Source organism: Tursiops truncatus, chromosome 11 (genome assembly GCF_011762595.2).
Source record: "Tursiops truncatus isolate mTurTru1 chromosome 11, mTurTru1.mat.Y, whole genome shotgun sequence".
Taxonomy (NCBI): Eukaryota; Metazoa; Chordata; class Mammalia; order Artiodactyla; family Delphinidae; genus Tursiops; species Tursiops truncatus.
Window position 1 is genome coordinate 75,079,810 of NC_047044.1, and position 22,292 is coordinate 75,102,101.

Sequence of the window (22,292 nt, forward strand, 5' to 3'; positions counted from 1 at the left end):
CAATATAATCTTGCAATACCACTCAAGGATTTATCCAAGTGAAATGAAATTTATGTTCACGTAAAAACCTGTATCTGAATGTTTATAGTTATTAAATTCATAATTGCCAAAAATTATAAGCAACCCAAATGTATTTCAACTTGTTAATGGATAAACAATCTGTGGTACCTCCATTCAAAGGAATACTACTCTGCAATAAAAAGGAATGAACTACATGCAGCAGCATGAATAGAACACAAATGCATTATGCTATATTCAGGAAGCCAGACTCAAATAACTACATCCTATCATTACAGAAAAGACAAAATGATAGGAATAGAAACAAATCAGTAGTTTCCAAGGTGTTGGAGCAAGAGGGAATTTTCTGGAATGTCGGAACAGTTTCATTTCTTGTAAAGCTTTGGATTTCTCCATTGAATCTGAATAAGATCCTTGCTGTGTAGAGTATTTTTGGTTGTAGGTTCTTGCCTTTCATCTCTTTAAATAAATATATTGTGCCACTCCCTTCTATCATGCTTGCAGAGTTTCTGCTGAGAAATCAGCTGATAACTTTATGGGAGTTCCCTTATATCTCATTTGCTGATTTTCCTTTGTTGCTTTTAATATTTTTTCTTTGTTTTAATTTTTGTCAGTTTGAGTACCATGTGTCTTGCTGTGTTCTTCCTTGGGTTATCTTGCCTGGGACTCTTTGCCCTTGCTGGACTTTGGTGACTGTTTCCTTTCCCATGTTGAGCAATTTTTCAGCTATTATCTCTTCAAATATTTTCTCAGGTCCTTTCTCTCTTCTTCTTCTGGGACCCCTATATTGTGAATGCTGGTGCTTTTCATGTTGTCCCAGAGCTCTCTTAGACTGTCTTCGTTTCTTTTCATTCTTTTTTCTTTATTCTAGTCCATGGTTATGGTTTCCACCATTCTGTTTTCCAGGTCACTTATCCATTCTTCTGCCTCAGTTACTCTGCTATTGATTCCTTGTAGTATATTTTTCATTTCAGTAATTGTATTGTTCATCTTTGTTCTTTAGTTCTTCTAGTTCTTTGTTAAATATTTCTTGTATCTTCTCGATATGTGCCTCCATTCTTTCTCCAAGATCTCAGATTATCTTCACTATCACTATTCTGAATTCTTTTTCCAGTAGATTGCTATCTCCACTTCATTTAGTTGTTCTCTGGGGTTTTAGCTTGTTTGTTCATCTGGGACATATTCTTCTTCTGTCTCATCTTGTCTAACTTTCTGTGATTGCAGTTTCCATTCCTCAGGCTGCAGCGTTGTAGTTCTTCATGCTTCTGCTGTCTGCCCTCTGGTGGATGAGGCTGTCTAAGAGGCTGTCTGTGCAGGCTTCTGGTGGCAGGGCCTAGTTCCTGCCCATGGTGGGTGGAGCTGGGTCTTTTCCCTCTGGTGGACAGGGCCATGCTCAGGAAGACTTTAAGCAGCCTGTCCACTAATGGATGGGGCTGTATTCCTGTCCAGCTTTTTGGCCTGAGGTGTCTCAGCACTTGAGCCTATAGGCTGTTGGGTGTGGCTAGATCTTGGCGGTGGAGTGGGGAATGGCTGCCTCCAGGAGGGCTCATGCCAATGAGTAGTCACCACAGCTGCTGCTACCAGTGTCTTTGTCCCCACAGTGAGCCATAGCCACTCCCCGCCTCTGCAGGAGACCCTCCGATACTAGCAGGTAGGCCTGGCCCATTCTCTCATGAGGTCATTGCTTTTTAGGGGGTATTCTGGTGTGCACTAGACCTTGGGTGTGCTCTCCAAGAGTGGAGTTTCTGTTTCCCCTAGTCCTGTGGAATTCCTACAATCAAATCCCACTGGCCTTCAAAGCCAGATACTCTGGGGGCTCCTCCTCCTGTTGCCAGCCTCCCAGGTTAAGAAGCCTGATATGGGGCTCAGGACTTTCACTTCTGTGGGAGAAATTCTGTGGTATAATTATTTTCCAGTTTGTGGGTCGCCCACCCGGCAGGTATGGGATTTGATTTTATCATGATTACGCCCCTCCTACAATCTCATTGTGGTTTCTTCTTTGTCCTTGTGTGTAGGGTATCTTTTTTGGTAGGTTCCAGAGGTTTTTGCTATTGTTGTTGATGGTTGTTCAGCAGTTAGTTGTGATTTTGGTGTTTTTATAAGAAGGGGTGAGCTCATGCCCTTCTGCTCCACCATCTTGCTGGCAAGTCTCATTTCTTGATATTGTTGGTGGTACATTGACAATATATATTTATGAAAACTCACAGAAATGCACACTAAAAAGGATGAATTTCGGGCTTCCCTGGTGGCGCAGTGGTTGAGAGTACACCTGCCGATGCAGGGACACAGGTTCATGCCCCGGTCTGGGAGGATCCCACATGCCGCAGAGCGGCTGGGCTCATGAGCCATGGCCGCTGAGCCTGTGCATCCGGAGCCTGTGCTCCACAACGGGAGAGGCCACAGCAGTGAGAGGCCTGCGTACTGCAAAAAAACAAAACAAAAACAAAAAAGGATGAATTTCATGGTATGTTGATTATACTGCAAGAAACACAAAGCCATGGAAGTTTGCCAGTGTGATAATTTGCCACCAAAGACTGACTAAATGAAATTCTTAAGAGTTTAGGCAGAAAGAAAGGGGTAACAGAAGGAGAGTCTGAGCTGCAAGAAAGAATTATAATTTAGAAAGTTATATATGTGTAAATATATCTAAATTACTGTATAACATAATAATATTTTGAGGTTTAAATATCTAAATAAGATGCATACCAACAATACTATAACATTTGAGAGGACTTAACAGAATAATTAACTTATCCTCTTAGTGGAGGGTAGGTGAGAAAGTTTAGACTTTAACAGGTATGTATGTTTTAATTTCTATTATAGTTAATAACAGGATAACAACAAAATATGTAATTTCAAAACTGGTTAAAAAATAAAAATGACAAGAAATAAATTACACAATAGTTCAAAGGGGAAAGAAAGAATAGAAAAGCAATCCATAGATGCAAATGTTTTACTTTGCAAAATATAGGATATGACAAACTTTTGTTCTCAGTGTAGGAACTAAAGAAATGGCATTATTTTTAGAAGAAAAAAAAAAAACATTGCATAAGCAAAGAAGCCTAAAGAAACCGCAATACCAAAAGAGACAAGTTCTTCTTAGATGATTAGAATTTAATAACCACATCCCTTACTGGGAACATTTGTCCATTAAGTAGAACAGAGAATAGATGCTCCCACTACATAAGGGACTCTATAGAATTTAGGAATTTCTAATAGAGTTTATAATGATAATGTGAGTTGGTGGGATGAATTGGAATTTGTAGAAACAAAAATATGCAGCTAGTTCCACCATCACACTGATTCTCCCCCTGCTAAGAGTGTGACAGCAAAGAAGTTTGGTGTTGGCTGAAAAGTAGAGACAGATCTCTATATTCTTATGGTGCTTAGAAGCCAATGTACTACTAGAAGAAGGAGACTCTGATACACATAGAAAAGATCTCACCCTTAAGACATTTGAAAATAAAAATGAAGTAAAATTAACTAAATCTGTCACATAGTATTGACTCAGCTAAACTCTCATTTGAATTGTTTCACTATGTCCCTGATCCTAGCTGTCTGCCCAAAAGAAAGATGTGCCCTGAGTAGATGGAGCCAAATCCCAGGGAGACTGACTGAGGGGTCAAATGTGCCCCAGAGTTGGTGTTGGCCTGCTGGTGGGTGGGGTGGGCCGTGACACAGCAGGCTGCACAGATGTAGTGGTCCTGGGACAGGTGCCCACCCACGGGTAGATGAAGCTGGTCCTGGGGCAAGTGCTATCCCACTGGTGGGTGGAGCCTGGCCCCAGAGTCTTCAGTTGTAAGGCTCTGGGGGTCCTGGAATTGGTGTCAGCCAACTATTGGGTGGGGCCAGGTGCCAGCATCTGACTGTGGTGCCGCAGGATTCTCAGGGCTAGTGCTGGCACACAGGTGTGTGGGGATGTTTTCTGGGCTTTCTGGTGGACACGGCCACATTAGGGTCAGCTGTGGGGTCAGAGGGGAGGTTGTTAAGGCAGCTGGCCTGCTGGTGGGTGGGGCTGTGTCCCCACCTGACTAGCTGTTTGGCCTGAGGCATCCCAGTACTGTTGTCAACAGGCTAGTGGGCATGGCCAGGTCACCATGCTAATAAGCTAGAGGGAGGATGCCAAAATAGCACTTGATAACACCAGTATCCTTGTGGTAGAAAACATTCCCCAAAATGGCTTCTGCCAGTGTCTGTATACACTGGGTGAGTTCCAGTCGCCTCCAACCTGTCCAGGTGGCTCTCTAAGATCAACAGGTAGGTTTGACCCAGACTTCTTTCAAATTACTGCTTCAGGTCTGAGTCCCAAAGCATGTGATATTTTCTGTGTGCCCTTTAAGAGAAGAAGCTCTATTTCCCACAGTACTCTGGCTCTCCCAAAACAAGCCCTGTTGGTTTACAAAGTCAAACATTCTGGGAGTTTGTCTTCCCATTATAGGACACCCCAGACCTACAGTCACAGCCAGCTGTGTCAGGAAAAAGCTCTGTCCACCACAGGGCTTAAACCAGCTCAAGGAACTGCAGGGCCCTACAGCCATATACCCTGGGACATGGATGTGCTCACCAGTGAGCAGGCACTACCCCAGGACAACCTTGGTCCTCGCCATGACCACCAGCAGGCCAATCCAGCTCCAAGGTACCTTGGATCCTTCAGGCAGCCAAGATGATATCCAGGCCCACTCAAGAGCCGGCTGACACCATTTTGGGGACAACACAGATTCCACAGCTAGCCATATCAGAAATGGGCATTGGCAGCCAGCAGGATGACACTGGATCTGGGACACTGGCCCTACAACTACCTACCCTAGAATATGGCTCTGCTCACAAGTAGGCATGCACTAGTATTGGGACCCCCTGGGTCTCCACAGGAAGCTGCCTTGTGACCCATTCTCACCTAACAGTGAATGTCAGCCTCTGCCCAAGGCAGGGCCTGGCACCAACTGGACTAGGGTTCAGACACAAATACCAGACTATCTGCAGAAGTCAGCCTATAACAACAGAAGGACCCACGCAACCCACATAGGGCACACCCCTACAGTTTACAGCTCTGGTGACCAGAGGGAAATGTGCTGCTGGGATGCACAGAATGTCTCCTACAAAAGGCCACTTCCTGGGCTTCCCTGCTGGCGCAGTGGTTGAGAGTCCGCCTGCAGATGCAGGGGACATGGGTTCGTGTCTTGGTCGGGGAAGATCCCACATGCCACAGAGCGGCTGGGCCTGTGAGCCATGGCTGCTGAGCCTGTGCATCCAGAGCCTGTGCTCCACAATGGGAGAGGCCACAACAGTGAGAGGCCCACATACCGCAAAAAAAAAAAAAAAAAGGCCACTTCTCCAAGGTTGGGAAGTGCAACCAACCTACAAAATACATAGAAATAAAAACCAAACATTGGGCAAAATGAGGCAACAAAGGAACATGTTCCAAACCAAGGAAAAAGATAAACTCCAAGAAGAACTAAGTGAAGTGGAGATAAACAATCCTCTCAAAAAGAGTTCAAGGTAAAGATTGTAATAATGCTCAAAGAACTCTGGAGAAGATTGGTTGAACAGAGTGAGAAGTTAGAAGTTTAACAAAGAGTTACAAAATACAAAGAAGAACCTAACAGTTGAAGAATACAATAACTGAAATAAAAAATACACTAGAAGGAATCAACAGTAGATTAGATGATACAGAGGAACAGATTAGTGAGCTGAAAGACATAGTAGTGGAAATCACTGAAGCTGAACAGAAGAAAGAATAAAAAGAAATGAGGAAAGTTTAAGAGACCTCCGAGATGACATTAAGTGTTCCAACATTGCATTATAGAGGTCAAAGGAGAAGAGAGAGAGAAAGGAGCAGAGAACATATTTGAAGACATCATAAGCTGAAAATTTTCTTAATCTGGGAAAGAAAATAAACATCCAAGCACAAGAAGCACAGAGAGTTCCATACATGATCAACCCAAAGTGGACCACACCAAGACACATTGTAATTAACATGGAAAATTAAAGATAGAGAATATTAAAACAGCAAGAGAAGAAGAAGGTATATAAAAGGGAGCTCCCATAAGGCTATCAGCTGACTTTTCAGTAGAACCTCTGCAAGCCGGAAAGGAGTGGCATGATATGCTTAAAGTGATGAAAGGGAAAAAAGTTACAATCAAGAATAGTCTACCAGCAAGACTATTAGATTTGAAGGATGGACAAGAGTTTTACAGACAAGCAAAAGCTAAAAGAGTTCAGCACCACAAAACCAGCTTTACAAGAAATGATAAATGGATGTCTCTAAGTGAAAAAGAAAAGGCCATGACTACAAATACGAAAATTACAAGAGGAAAAATCTCAATGGCAAAGGTAAATATATAGTAAAGGTAGCAAATAAACCACTTATAAAGTGAGTAGGAAAGATAAAAGACAAAAGTAGTAAAATTATCCATATCCACAATAAGTAGTTAATGGATATGCAAAACAAAAAGATGTAAAATATGATGTCAACAGTAAACATGGTGGGAGGAGTAAAAATAGAGGGTTGTTAAATTGCATTTGAATTTAAGAGATCAGCAATGTAAATATAATCATATATACAAAGAGGTTGTTATATGTAAACCTAATGGTAGCCACAAACCAAAAACTTGTAATAGATACATACACAAAGAAGAGAGAAGAATCTAAAGATAACACTAAAGATAGTGATCAAATCACAAGGGAAGAGGAAAAAAGGAGAAAGGAACAAAAAAGAACTACAAAACCACCCCAAAACAATTAACAAAATGTCAATAAGTACATACTGTAAATAATTTTTAAATATAAATGGAATAAATGCTCCAATCAAAAGACATGGAGTGACAGAATGAAAGCAAAAACAAGAGACATGTATATGCTGCCTACAAGAGGCACTACAGCTCTAAAGACATGTGTAGACTGAAAGTGAGGGAATGGAAAATGTATTCAATGCAAATGGAAACAAAAGAAAAGCTGGGGTAGTAATATTATATCAGACAAAACAGACTTTAAAACAAAAACTGTAATAAGAGACAAAAAAAGGACAATATATAATGATAGAAGGATCAATCCAACAGGAAGATATAACAACTGTACATATATATGTGCCCAACATAGGGTCACCTAAATACATAAAGCAAATTTTAACAGACATAAATGGAGAAATTGACAGTAATAAAATACCAGTAGGGGTTTTTTGGGGTTTGTTTTTTATATAAATTTATTTGTTTGTTTGTTTGTTTGCTTTTGTCTGTGTTGACTCTTTGTTGCTGCTCATGGGCTTTCTCTACTTGCGGTGAGCAGGGGCTACTCTTCGTTGTGGTGCGCAGACTTCTCATTGCGGTGTCTTCTCTTGTTGCAGAGCTCAGGCTCTAGGTGCATGGACTTCAGTAGCTGTGGCATGCAGGCTCAGTAGTTGTGGCTTGCAGGCTCTAGAGTGCAGGCTCAGTAGTTGTGGCTCATGGGCCCAGTTGCCTCGCAGCATGTGAGATCTTCCTGGACCAGGGATCAAACCCATGTCCCATACACTGGCAGGCAGATTCTTAACCAGTGCACCATCAGGGAAGTCCCCAGTAGGGGTTTTTAATTCTTCAATTACATCAATGGACACAACATACAGACAGAAATTCAGTAAGGAAACACCGGTCTTAAATGATACATTAAACCAGATTGATTTAATATATATATATATATATAACAATCCATCCAAAAGCAGCATAATACACATTGTTTTCAAGTGTATATGCAACATTCTCTAGAATAGATCACATGCTAAACCACAAAACAAGTCTCAGTAAAATTAATAAAACTGAAATCATATCAAGCATCTTTTCTGACCACAACTCAATGAAACTAGATATCAACTTCAAGGAATAACTGAAAAACCCACAAACATGGATGCTAAACAATATGCTACTAAAAAAAAAACAAGGATCACTGAAGAATGTAAATTGGTACAGCCATTGTGGAAAACAGTACAAAGATGCCTCAAAAAATTAAACACAGAATTATCATATGATCCACCACTCCCACTCCTGTGTATTTATCTGAAGAATACAAAAACGTAATTAGAAAAGATATATGTCCCTATGTTCACTGTAGAATTATTCACAATAGCCAGGATATGGAAGTAACCTAAGTTCCCATTAATAGATGAATGGGTAAAGAAGATATGGTATATATACACAATGGAATATATGGAATATTACTCAGGTATAAAAAAGAATGAAATCTTGCCATTTCCTACAACACTGATGGACTTAAAGGGTATTATGCTAAGTGAAATAAGTTAGACAGAGAAAGGCAAACACGGTATAATTTCACTTATATGATGAATCTAAAAATAAAACAAATAAACAAACATAACAAAACAGAAACAGAGAGTTATAGATACAGAGAACAAAGAGGTGGTTGCCAGAGGAGAGGAAGGTGGAGAGAGGAAAGAAATAGGTGAGAGAGATTAAGAGGTACAAACTTTCAGTTGCAAAGTAAATGACTCACTTGATGAAATGTACAGTGGGGAAATATAGCCAGTAACTATATAATATCTTTGTATCATGACATATCATAATTTTGAAGTATATAGAAATATTAAATCACAATATTTTATAACAGGAACTAACATAGTGTTTTAGGTCAATTATACTTCAAAAACAAACAAACAAACTCATAGAAAAAGAGATCATATTTTTTGCTACCAGAGAGGGGTGGTTGGGAGAGGAGGAATAGGATGAATGCAGTCTTAAGGTACAAACTTCCAATTATAAGATAAATAAGTTCTAGGGATGTAAGGTACAACATGATAAATATAATTAACACTCATATGTTATAAATGAAAGTTGTTAAGAGAGTAAGTCCTAAGAATTTTCAATACAAGGAAAATGTTTTTTCTATTTCTTTAATTTTGTATCTATATGAGATGATAAATATTCACTGAATTTATTGTGATAATATTTTATGAATTATGTAAGTCAAATAATCATGCTGTACACCTTAAACTTATACAGTGCTCAATGTCAATATACTTCAATAAAACTGGAAGAAAAATAACAATAAAATTTTTTCATAAAAAATTTAAAAATGTAAAGTAAAAATTGGTTTCTTAATCTTCTGATTTCATCTTGGATATGTAAAGCACAAGGAAATTGTAATGCTCTCCTTCACAAGAAAAATCTGGAAAAAACCACAACATCAATGACTTTTCTTGGACCCATCAGAGAATTTTGTTTGCAGGGGAAACAACCATCTTACAATTTAGAAAGGCAGGAATCTTCAGGGAGTCACAGGACACCAGCATTTGCTTACCTGTAGCCGGAGCCACCAAATGCCATATAATCTTGGTAAGAATTTAAACTGTGAATTCTGATGAAATGCTGGAGACAAAGAGTGGGCTAATGTAAACGTGACAAGCTCCTGACGGCTGCAGTCATATGGGACTTCTAACACTTTCACATGATTTTCCTCCAGGAATCCCACCAGGCTCCCACAGGGAGGAAAAGGGAAAAGCCAGAGAAAGCTCTCTGAAGATGCTGGTTGGGGGAGAAGAAGAGTGGACACTGTGAATCTCTCCAGACCCTTCTCCCCATGGAACAAAATGCCTAATATGTAGGGAGGAGGGATATACCAGAGGACACTAGTTAAATTCAATTATGGTTGGGAAGAGAGAGCATGATGGTTATAGACTTGTAACGCTGGAGGATATCTGGGAGGATACAGGGAAGGGACTGCAAGAGAAAAAGATCTCTACTCCTGGGCAAGGGTTATATATTATTAGCTACAGAAATAAATTTAGATGCAAATGTGTGTGTGCATGTGTTTAAACAAAAATAATCCTTAACAGTGACCATTGAGAGAGCCCAGAAGCAGTTACTCCCCAAGAGCAACGAGAATACATAGTGTGCAGAATTTCCGTTCTAAAAACATTCATCCATCCACTAAACGGGAACAGAGCTTCTTGTAAAAAATGGCTAATTCCAGAAATGGAGGAAAGTGCAAGATGAGCTTGGAGCATCTTGCTGAGCCAGAAAGTAAGTAAGTACTCAAAGAATAGTGGGGAGATGAGAAAGGAACACAGGATCCAGTTTCAAAGCACCCTCACTAGTGAAGTCTGGGAAATGTTACCAAATCAAAATAAATGACAATTCCATTTCAGTATAACCCACTGAATAAAAAAGGAATACATGAGTCGCTATTGATCCAAATAATTAGAATACATTGGAAGTTTGATGAGAATCACTGAATTTAGTATACTTACAAAGCCTCAAATACATTTCCTCAAATTACTTATTAGTTCAAGGGGGGATGGTAACTTTAGAGTGGAAAAGCCTGGGAAATAATTAGGATCAACATCATGAATAATAAAACAAATTAAAATCCCTTAACACTTGCAAGCATTCAATGAGAAAAATTGGCATTATTCCTATGATATTACTGCCTGTGGTATATAACCTGAATCCAATAAGAATCATAAGAAAAATCCAAATTGAGAGATAGTCTGTAAAACAATTTACATGTAGTCTCTACAAAAGTGTCAAAATGATGAAAATAAAAGCAAGACTAAACTGTTCCAGATCAAAGGAGATTAAAGAAACATGACAACTAAACACAATATATGAGTCTGGACTGGATCATTTGTTATAAAGAAGAAAATTGAAGCAATAAGCAAAATATGAATGGAAACACAGATCTAGATGGTAATAATGAATAAATATTATTTTCCTGGTTTTGTATGGTCGTATTGTATTTTTGTAGGGGAATGTCCTTTGTATAGGAAATACATACTAAAGTAGTCAGGTGTGATAGCACATCATGTGGGCAACATACTCTAAAATGATTCCAAAAGTTCATTATGCTGTTCTTATACTTTTTGTAAGCTTTAGATTGTATCAAAATAAAATTTAATTTTTTAATTAATTGGATAGGTTAAAGGCTGAATACACATAGCAGAAATAAGGCCCAGTGAACTCAAAGATAGCTCAATATATATTATCCAATATAAGGTACAAAGAGGAAAAAGAATGAAAACAGAACAGAACCCCAGAGTTCAGTGGAAAAGACATAAAATAGTCTGATATAAATATAATTAGGCACCTAGAAGAAAAGATGAGGGAGAATAAAAAAAAAGAAACAAATATCAGAAAAATAATCACTGAGTATTTTTCCAAACTGATGAAAGATATCAACACAAAGCTTCAAGAAATACAGCAAACCCATAACAGGATTTAAAAAAACCCACACGATTCAAATCATACATATGGTCATCATCATCAAACTGCTGAAAAGCCAAAGAAAGTGTGAAACAAGAAAAGACAAATTATATTCAGGAAAGCAAAGATAAGATTAACAGTAAAATTAGTAAAGACAAAAGACAAGATAATGGCATCATGAAAAGGCTGAGGAGAAAATGGTCAGCCCAAAATTCAATATCCAGAAAAAAATATCATTTATAAATGAAGTTAAAAAAAACAATGATGGTGATATGTCAAGAACCAAATGAAAGGGCTCACGGTAGCCAAAGCTGGAACAATTTCAGCAAAAATATAAGTAAAGTAGTTTTGGATTATAACCAAAGAACAAAGTAAGTCCCCATGAGTCCATACTGAAATAAATGATTAAATAAATAGATAAATGGAGGGAAAGACAAATCTTTCATACAGAATTATTCTATCATACAGAAAATTTCAAATAATTTGGAAGATTGTAGATACTCTGCCCTCAGTGAGGTGCGGCATGATTCCCAACTCTTTCATGTTCCTGTGAGGCTCTCGACCTAATAGGAAATTTAGAAGAGGGAGGTTGTAAGGATGAATTACAACCCTGATTATTGCAGTTAATCTTGAAGATGTAACTGATATTCTCTTCTCCACTGCCATTCTAAAATTATTCCCCTTAGCTCTTACTTTGGCAGGTTTTTCTGGCTTATCTGGAGGCATGAACCAAGACTACTTCTGCAGGGTCTGAATCCTTGTAATCATACTCCTCTCTGGCCTGGGTTTTACATGTGTATGTTCCCAGATATAATGGGGCAAGGTATTTCCAAAAGGAGCCCAAATAGATCATCGAAGTAGATGCACATGTATTTCTCGCAGCCCACATTGTCTAAAAACAATCCTACCACCCTATGTTGATCAGTGTCAGTTATCCCTGTATGGTGATACTTCTTGCCTGCTAGTCAATGGATTTAAAAGTCCAAAGTTCCCTGGGAAGTCATAGCTAAAAGCTAAATGGGATACTTGTTCTTTCCTGTCAAGTGTCCTCTTTAGGAACCAGTACCTCCAATGCTGAAGAACCCAGAGTTGTGAGGTTGGGGAGCAAAAGGGCCCTTAGTCACTCTTTCCTTTGTGAGTGATGGTAGGTGGGGCCAGTCCTGCTTCCACTCCTTGTTTTCTGAATCCATGTATTGAGACCACAGGATCATATAAGAAGCCTCTGATTCAATTCATGTACTACCTTCTAAAAGATAACATCTCATTCTTTAACAATGTTGCCTTCAAGTGGTCTTTCAGCTGTGTTTTTAAAAGGCTTTCCCAGAATTCTATGAGGCCAGCTGTTTCTGGATACTATGGTATGTAATATGACCCAGTGGAGCCCAGAGGTGTGGGTCCACTGTTACACCTCCTTCACTGTGAAGTGGGTCCTCTGGTTGATTGTTATACAGTATGGGACTGCATACCTATAGATTAAACATTCTAAATACCTCAGGTAATGGTGCTGGTTGAGGTTTTCTAGGTAGAAAAAAGAAAAACCTATACTTGTTATATATGCATGTACCCCTGAGAGGAAAAACAGCTGACTTTTCTAGGATGGGAGAGGCCAACATAGCCAATTCGTCCCGAGTGACAGGTTTGAGTTCTTCAGGTATAGTACCATATCAGAGGTTATCTCTCTTGTCCACAGGTTGAACATTCAGAGGTTGATTGACCCTGGCAAATGGGAATCTGTGTTGTTGGGTCCTTACATAATCTCCATCTCTTCCACTGTGGCTACATAATGTCAGATACCGAGTAACTGATAGTGAACACTGGCTGAATTCAACAAACTCCATCGTTCTGTCTACTGGTTCATTAACTATCTTTTCCATAAGATGTATACCTAATTAGAACCATATTCAAATAAATTAATTTATAAGTTAGCTTTAAAAAATATCATAATTTTAAGATAGAGAAATTATTTAAATATGCATTAAACTCATAAACAAAATACCTTACAGACAGAATTTATGTTATTTTATATTTAGAGTATAATAATAGTAAACACTAAACAGTATAATAACAGTAAACAGTAAAACTTGCATTTTGTTTTTGTTTTACAATTCATATATTGGTGATGTGATTTATTCCTCTGCAATGTAGTTTAATATTCAATTAACTATACCACAAGTTATTTGTGTTGTTCTTTTGGTAGATATTTACTTTATTTCTATTTGTAGAGATTACAAACATTGACACTTTAAACATTCTTAAAGATATCTGTTTTTGAAAAAGTGTAAGAGTCTTTCTATGGCATGTGCCAAAGAGTGTGCTTGCTATGTCTAAGGGTTTGAGCATCTTCAATTTCATTCTACTTTTCCAAATTTAGAGTTCAAAATAGTGTATAACGATTTTTGTTGCTCCACATTTTCATCAAAAAATTGGTACTTACAAACATTTTTAACTTTTGCTAACTTGAGGAGCCTGAAATGTAAACACATTGTGGTTTAAATTTGCATTTCTGATTAGTAAAGGTAGGTCATTTTTACATATCCAAAGGTTTAGTCATATTTTTTTTTTTTTTTTTTTTTTTTTTGGTACGCGGGCCTCTCACTGTTGTGGCCTCTCCCGTTGCGGAGCACAGGCTCTGGATGCGCAGGCTCAGTGGTCATGGCTCACGGGTCCAGCCGCTCTGCGGCATGTGGGACCTTCCTGGACCGGGGCACGAATCCGTGTCCCTGGCACCGGCAGGCGGACTCTCAACCACTGCGCCACCAGGGAAGCCCAAGTCATAGTTTTTATATTTTAATATTGTAGCATTCTATATAATGCATAAAAACATGTTATATTTTTGTGTTGAAAATTCCTGATTTCTAATATATAGATTGGTTTGTTTACTTTTTAATAGTGTCTTTGATTAATCTACATTTTAATTTTCAATGTAAAAAATTATTAAATATTTAAGTATTTATACCTTTAGGAGATGTTCTTTCCCTACTCCAATGCCATGAAGATGCTTTCCTATATTTTCTTAAAAAGTTTAAAAGTTTTCCATGTCACACTTAAATTTTAATCCACTAAACATTGAGTTTTGTTCTCAAATAGTATCCCAACCTATTTATGGAAAACTTCACCATTTTTGTGCAATGTCCAAATCTATCTCTGTATATATTAAATTTCCATATAAGCATAGGTCTATCATTGAGTTATATATTCTGTGTTATTGGATTGTCCATTCCTGTAGGAGTAACACTCCTATATGTTTAAAACAAGTCCTGAAAACTTTAGAACAAATCCTCTTTGCCCTGTCTCAGGGCAATCTTTGTTCCTTATTTTTCCATTTCAATCATCATTAGAATGACTCATCATTAGAAATTTGACCACACCTACCCACAAAAAATTTGACTGGATTTTAACTGAAATTTGCTAATTTTTTTTGTTTATTTTGGGCAAATTTGATATCTTAATGGTCTTCCAGTCCATGAACATTTATCTTTACATTTAATTAAGTCCTCTTGACTATCTTCTACTAAAATCTTACAATTATCTCATTACATGTTGTGCAAGTTTTGTTAGGCTCATTCCTAAATACCTTTTAATTTCCATGCTATTATTAATAGTATATTTTAATTTTTAAAATTTTAACTCTTTACTTCTTTTATGCAGTAATGCCATAGATCTTTTACATTGCTTTTACTATAATGAAAATAATTAATTTTATATAATTCTCACTATGTGCAGGTACAATTCTGTATACTGCATTCAAATTAAATTATCTAAGTTTCATAATAACTCAGTGAGATTTATGCCATTATTATCTACCCCCATTTTTGTAAATTACAAAACTGGCATAGAAAGTTTAAATAGTTTTTCCAAAGCTATATATATATTTGTTTATTTATTTATTTATATATATAAATATATATATATATAACTTATAGTTTTAAACCTCATATGATAGATACATAGATAGATAGATAGATGATAGATAGATAGATAGATAGATAATTGATAGAGATAGATTATATATATTATATATAGTGTGATTTAAACCAAAGAAGTCTGGCTCCATCATTTTAGCCATTATGCTTATGCTGTCTTTCATTTTAGAAGGAGCAACTTTGATGAACTCTTTATTGACTCTAATAATTTGTTAGTTTCTGAGTTTTCTTTAAGACAGTCATATTCTATGCTAATAACAAATTTTTCTTTTCAAAATTTATAATTTTTATTCATATTTTTCTTGTCTTATGGTACTGTCTAGCACTTCTGTTACAATGTTAAATAGAAGTGGTGAATGCAGACTTCCTTGTCTCACTGTGAATTTTATTTATTTATTAAGTTATTTTTATTTTTTTATTTTTACATCTTTATTGGAGTATGATTGCTTTACAATGGTGTATTAGTTTCTGCTTTATAACAGAGTGAATCAGTTATACATATACATATGTTCCCATATCTCTTCCCTCTTGTATCTCCCTCCCTCCCACCCTCCCCATCTCACCCCTCTAGGTGGTCACAAAGCACCAAGCTGATCTCCCTGTGCTATGCGGCTGCTTCCCACTAGCTATCTATTTTACGTTTGGTAGTGTATACATGTCCATGCCACTCTCTCACCCCGTCTCACTGTGAATTTTAAATACAAGATTTTATGTTTTACATGAAAGCTCATTTCTATTTCTAGTTTGCTTAAAATGTATTTTTAAGGGCGAGGCTCTGTCCATTTTTTTGTGGGTTCAAATAGTGTTTTTATTGAGGACCTACTCTGAGAATACATCAGTGAGCAAAACAGAAAAATACATGATATTTAGGAGGTTATAAATGCCGTGGGAATATAGAGCAGGGTAAGCAGTATTGAGAAAGCAGAGTTTGCTGTGGGATGAGAAAGGAGGGGGAGACTCATTAAGAAGGTAAAAAGACTGGAATGAATGAAACACACAGATGCTGGGGGGAAGCAAATCCTAGATAGAAGGAACAACTGGTGCAAAGCCTCTGATTTAGGTTAATATTGGAGTGTTCAATAAACAAGAAGGAGAAAACTGTGTGGTGTGGAGTGGAGTGATTGTGGAGTGGAGTGATTGTGGGGTAGATTAGTAGGAAGTAAAGCAGAGGGGTGAGGGGCAGCAGACCATGAATAGTCCTTCAGTCTACTACAAGGAATTTGTTTTTAACTGTATAAAAGGGAAGACTTGAGCAAAGGAGTGGTTTATAAGGATCACACTGAATTCTTTAAAACTAGAAGGAGTAGGGAAGGAACAGTGAGACAGTTCACAGGCCATTTCAATAATTTAGTCAAGAGACAGTGGTTAACTGGACCAGAAGTAAGGGCCATGAGACGTAGTCACGTGGAGGAATTCTGAATATTTGGAAAGTAGATCCAAGGGTACTTGTTGATGGACTGGGTGTAGTTTGTTGGATAAAGAGGAGTGTATAGGATTCCTCCAATGTTTTTTATCTAAGGAACTGCAAAGATAGAGTTGCCATCAACCAAGATGAGGAAGGATATTAAAAGACCATATTGTGTTGGGAGAAGCTGGAATTCAGTTTTGACAGGTTAATTTTGAGATGTCTTAGATACAGGCAGGTGGAGCTATCAAGTAGACAACTGGATTTCTGAGTTTGAAGTTGAACAGAAAACTCAAGATGGCAGGTTCAACTCTAGGAGTAATCAGAACATAGTATTTTCCTAGTGGTTACCTTGGGGATTATAACTGATATTTTACGCTTAAAACAACCTATTTTGGCCACCTCCTCTTTGGCTCTTCCTGTCTGCCCCCCTTGCCCAGTCACCCTGGGCTTGAGCAAGGCCATGGGGCCCCCAGAACAAGGCATGAAGGCTGCCGCCCCACCCACTGGCCTGTGCAGCCCAGCAGAGGCAGCACTGTCAGAGGTAGAAGAGCAGGGCACTGTGGTTGGCCCCAGATCAGGTGCCAGAGTGGCAGCAATTTCAACAGCAGAAGCAGCCTGAGCCAATGCAGTGGGATGCACTGCTCCATGCCCCAATGCTGGCATCTCATCTCCCCACACTCCCAATTGGGGTCACTGCCAGCAGTGCAAGGAGCAGAAGCAGGGGTGGTGACAGTGGTGGAGGTGCCTAAATGCATTTGAAATTAAGAGATCAGCAACTTAAAACAATCACATGTATGTATAGACTGCTGTACAAAAACCTCATGGTAACACCAAACAAAAAATCCATAATAGATATACACACAAAAAAGAAAAAGGAATCCAAACATAACACTAAAGATAGGCATTAAATCACAAGAGAAGAGAAAAAAAAAGAAGAGGAAAAAAAGAACTAGAAAAACAAATCAAAACAATTAACAAAATGGTAATAAGAACATACATATCAATAATTACCTTAAATGTAAATGGACTAAATGCTCCAACCAAACCACATAGAGTAGATGAATGCCTCCAAAAACAAGACCCCTATATATGCTGCCTACAAGAAACCCACTTCAGATCTAGAGACACATAAAGACTGAAAGCAAGGGGGTGGAAAAAGGTATTCCATGCAAATGAATATAAATAGAAAGCCAGAGTAGCTATACTTATATCAGATAAAATGTACTTTAAAATACTGTTACAAAAGATAAAGGACACTACACAAAGATCAAGGTAGCAATCCAAAAAGAAGATATAATAATTGTAAATATATATGTACCAAATGTAGGAGCACTTAAATATATAAGACACATATTAACAGACACACAAAAAAAGAAATTGACAGTAACACAATAATAGTAGAGGACATTAACATCTCACTTGCATCAATGGACTGATCATCTAGACAGATAATCAATAAGGAAACACAGGCCTTAAATAACACAATAGACTAAACGCACTTAATTGATATATATACAACATTTCATCCAAAAAGAGCAGAATACACATTCTTGAAAGTACACATGCAACATTCTCCAGGATAGATAACAAACTAGACCACAAAACAAGCCTCAATAAATTTAAAAATAGGATCTTATCCAACCATAATGCTATGAAAATAGAAATCAAGTATAAGAAAAAAACTGCAAAAAACACAAACACTTGAAGGCTAAACAATATGCTACTAAACAACAAATGGATCACTTAAGAAATCAAAGAGGAAATAAAAAATACCTAGAGAAAAATGACAATGAAAACATAATGACCCAATACTTATGGGACACAGAAAAAGCAGTTCTAAGAGGGAATTTTATAGCAATATAAGCTTCCATCAGGAAACATGAAAAATCTCAAAAAAAAAAAATCTAACCTTACACCTAAAGCAGCTAGAGGAAGAACAAATAAAACCCACAGTTAGTAGAAGGAAAGAAATCATAAAGATAAGAGCAATAATAAAATGAAATAAAAAGTAACAAAATAGAAAGGATCGATGAGCCTAAAAGCTTGTTCTTTGAAAAATAAATAAAATTTACAAAACTTTAGCCAAACTCACCAAGAAAAAAAGGGAGAGTGCCCAAAGAAATAAAATCAGAAATGAAAAAGAAGTTAAAAGCAACACCACAGAAATACAGAGGATCATAAAAGACTACTATGAACAATTATACACTGATAAAATAGACAACCTAGAAGAAATGGACAAGTTCTTAGAAAGGTACAATCTCCCAAGACTAAACCAGGAAGAAATAGAAAATATGAACAGGCCAATTACCAGCAATGAAATATGAATGAATAAGTAATTTTAAAACTTCCAACAAACAAAAATCTGAGACAGGATGGCATCACAGGTAAATTCTATAAAACATTTAGAAAAGATTTAACATCTATCCTTCTGAAACTATTCCAAAAATTGCAGGGGAAGAAACACTTCCAAACTCATTCTATGAGGCCAAACTCACCCTGATCCCCAAATCAGAAAAAGATATCACACAAAACAGAAAATTACAGGCCAATATCACTGATGAACATAGATGCAGAATTTCTCAACAAAATACTAGTAAACTGGATCCAATAATACTTTTAAAAGATGACACACCATGATTAAGTGGGAATTAATCCCCAGATGTAAGGATTTTTCAATATACCCAAATCAATCAATGTGATACACCACATTAACAAACTGAAGAGTAAGAACCATATGATCATCTCAATAGAGACAGAAAAAGTGTTTGATAAAATTTAACATCTGTTGATGATAAAAACACCCCAGAAAGTGGGCATAGAGGGAACATACCTCAACATAATAAAGGCCATATATGACAAACCCACAGCTAACATCATACTCAATGGTAAAAAGCTGAAAGCTTTCCTCCTAAGACCAGGAACCAGACAAGGATTCCCACTCTCACAACTTTTATTCAACATAGTTTTGGAAGTCCTAGCCAGAACAATCAGAGAAGAAAAGGAATTAAGAGGAATCCAAATTGGAAAGGAAGAAGTAAAATTGTCATTGTCAGCAGATGACGTGATACTATACATAGAATATCCTAAAGATACCACTGGAAAACTACTAGACCTCATCAATGAATTTGGTAAAGTTGCAGGATAAAAAATTAATATAAAGAAATCTGTTGCATTTCTATACATTAACAACAAAGTATCATAAAGAGAATTTAAGGAAACAATCCCATTTACCATCACATCATAAAGAATAAAATACCTAAGAATAAACCTACCTAATGAGGCAAAAGACCTGTACTCTGAAAACTATAAGACACTACTACAAGAAAGACACACTACAAGAAATTGAAGACCTCACAAACAGATGGAAAGATGTACTGAGTTCTTGGATTGAAAGAGTCAATATTGTTAAAATGACCATACTACCCAAGGCGATCTACAGATTCAGTACAATCCCTATCAAAATACATAATGGCATTTTTCACAGAACTAGAACAAGTAATTTTAAAATGTGTGTGCGTGGAAACACAAAAGACCCCAAATAGCCAAAAAAGTCTTGAGAAAGAGGAACAGAGCTGGAGGAATCAAGCTCCCTGACTTCAGAATATACTACAAAAATACAATAATCAAACAGTATGGTAGAGACACAAAAACAGACACAGAAATCAGTGGAAAAGGATAGAGAGCCCAGAAATAAATCCACGCACTTATGGTCAATTAATCTATGACAAAGAAGGCAAGAATATATGAGGGATCAAAGACTGTCTCTTCAATAAGTGGTGCAAGGAAAACTTTACAGTTTTCTTTACATAGAAAAGAATGAAATTAGAATAGTCTCTAACACCAGATACAAAAATAAATTCAAAATTGATTAAAGACCTAAATGTAAGACCAGATAGCATAAAACTCCTAGAGGAAAACATAGGCAGAATACTCTTTGTCATAAATTGTAGCAGTATTTTATTTTTTGGCTCCTAAAGTAAGGAAATAAAAGCAAATATAAACAAATGGACCTAATTAGACTTAAAAGTTTTTACACAGCAAAGGAAACCCTTGACAAACAAAAAGACAACCTACTGAATGGAAGAAAATATTTGCAAATGATATGACAGATAAGGGATTAATATCCAACTTACATAAACAGCTCATACAACTCAACATAAAAAAATTCCCAATTTAAAAAGTGGGCAAAAAAAAAAAAAAAAAAAGCAAGTGCTTTATTTTGGGGCTTCCCTGGTGGTGCAGTGGTTGAGAATCCGCCTGCCGATGCAGGGGGCATGGGTTCATGCTCCGGTCCGGAAAGATCCCACATGCCATGCAGCAGCTGGGCCCATGAGCCATGGCCATTGTGCGTGCGTGTCCGGAGCCTGTGCTACGCAATGGGAGAGGCCACAAGAGTGAGAGGCCCACATACCGTAAAAAAAAATAAGAAGAAGAAGAAGAAAAATAAAAAGTGGGCAGAAGAACTGAATAGACATTTTCCAAGAAGTAAATGCAGATGGTCAACAGGCACTTGAAAAGATACTCAACATTGCCAATCATCAGAGATATGCAAATCAAAACCATGATGAGATATCACCTCATGCCTGTCAGAATGACTATCATTAAAAAGCATGCAAATAACAAATGTTGGAGAGGATGTAGAGAAAAGGGAACCCTCCTACACTGTTGGTGGGAATGAAATTGGTGCAGCCACTGTGGAAAACAGATAGAGCCTTCTCAAAAGATAAAAAATATAACTACCATATGACCCAGGAATTCCACTCCTGAGTTTATATCTGAAAAAAGACAAAACACCAATTAGAAAAGATGCATGCACCCCAATGTTCATAGCAGCATTATTAACAATTGCCAAGATAAGGGAGCATCCTAAGTCTATCAACAGATCAATGGGTGAAGAAGATGTGGTAGATATATACAATGGAATACAACTCACTTATAAAATAAAAAAGAACACAATTTTGCCACTTGCAGCAACATGGATAGATGTGGAGGACACTATGCTAAGTGAGCTAAGTCAGTCAGGGAAAAACAAAAACTGTAGGATAATTATCCCAAAGGAGACTAAACTCCATCCAGTTTAGAGTAAAATAATTCATTCAAAAAAAATCGTAGGATATCACTTATTTGTGGAATCAAAAAATACAAAACACTAGTGAATAGAACAAAAAAGAAGCATACTCACAGATCTAGAGAATAAACTAGTGGTTACCAGTGGGGTGGGGCTATAGGGGTTGGGGAGTGGGAGCTGTAAACTATTGGGTGTAAGTTAGGCTTAAGGATGGATGGTACAACACGTGGAATATAGCCAATATTTTGTAATAAGTGTAAATGAAAAGTAACTTTTAAAAATTGTATAAAATTTTGTAAAATGTTTTTTAAACCTATTTTGAGTTAATAACAACTTAGCTTCACAAATATACTAAAACTCTGCCTTTACACACCTCCTTCTCTCTCTTTCTATATTGTTATTGTCACAGATTACATATGTACCCATTATTACCTATGTGCCCATTATTACAGATTTATAATTATTGTTTTATGAATTGATCTTTTAAATAATATGAGAAACAAAGAGAGGAGTTACAAACCAAAGATAAAATACTAATGGATTTTGTATTTACCTATGTGTAATGCTTTACCACCATACTTTATTTTTTCATGTGACGTCAATTTACCGTCTAGTGACATTTCATTACAGCCCATAGGATTCCCTTTATCATTTCTTGTAAGGCAGATCTACTTGTAATGAACTCACGATAC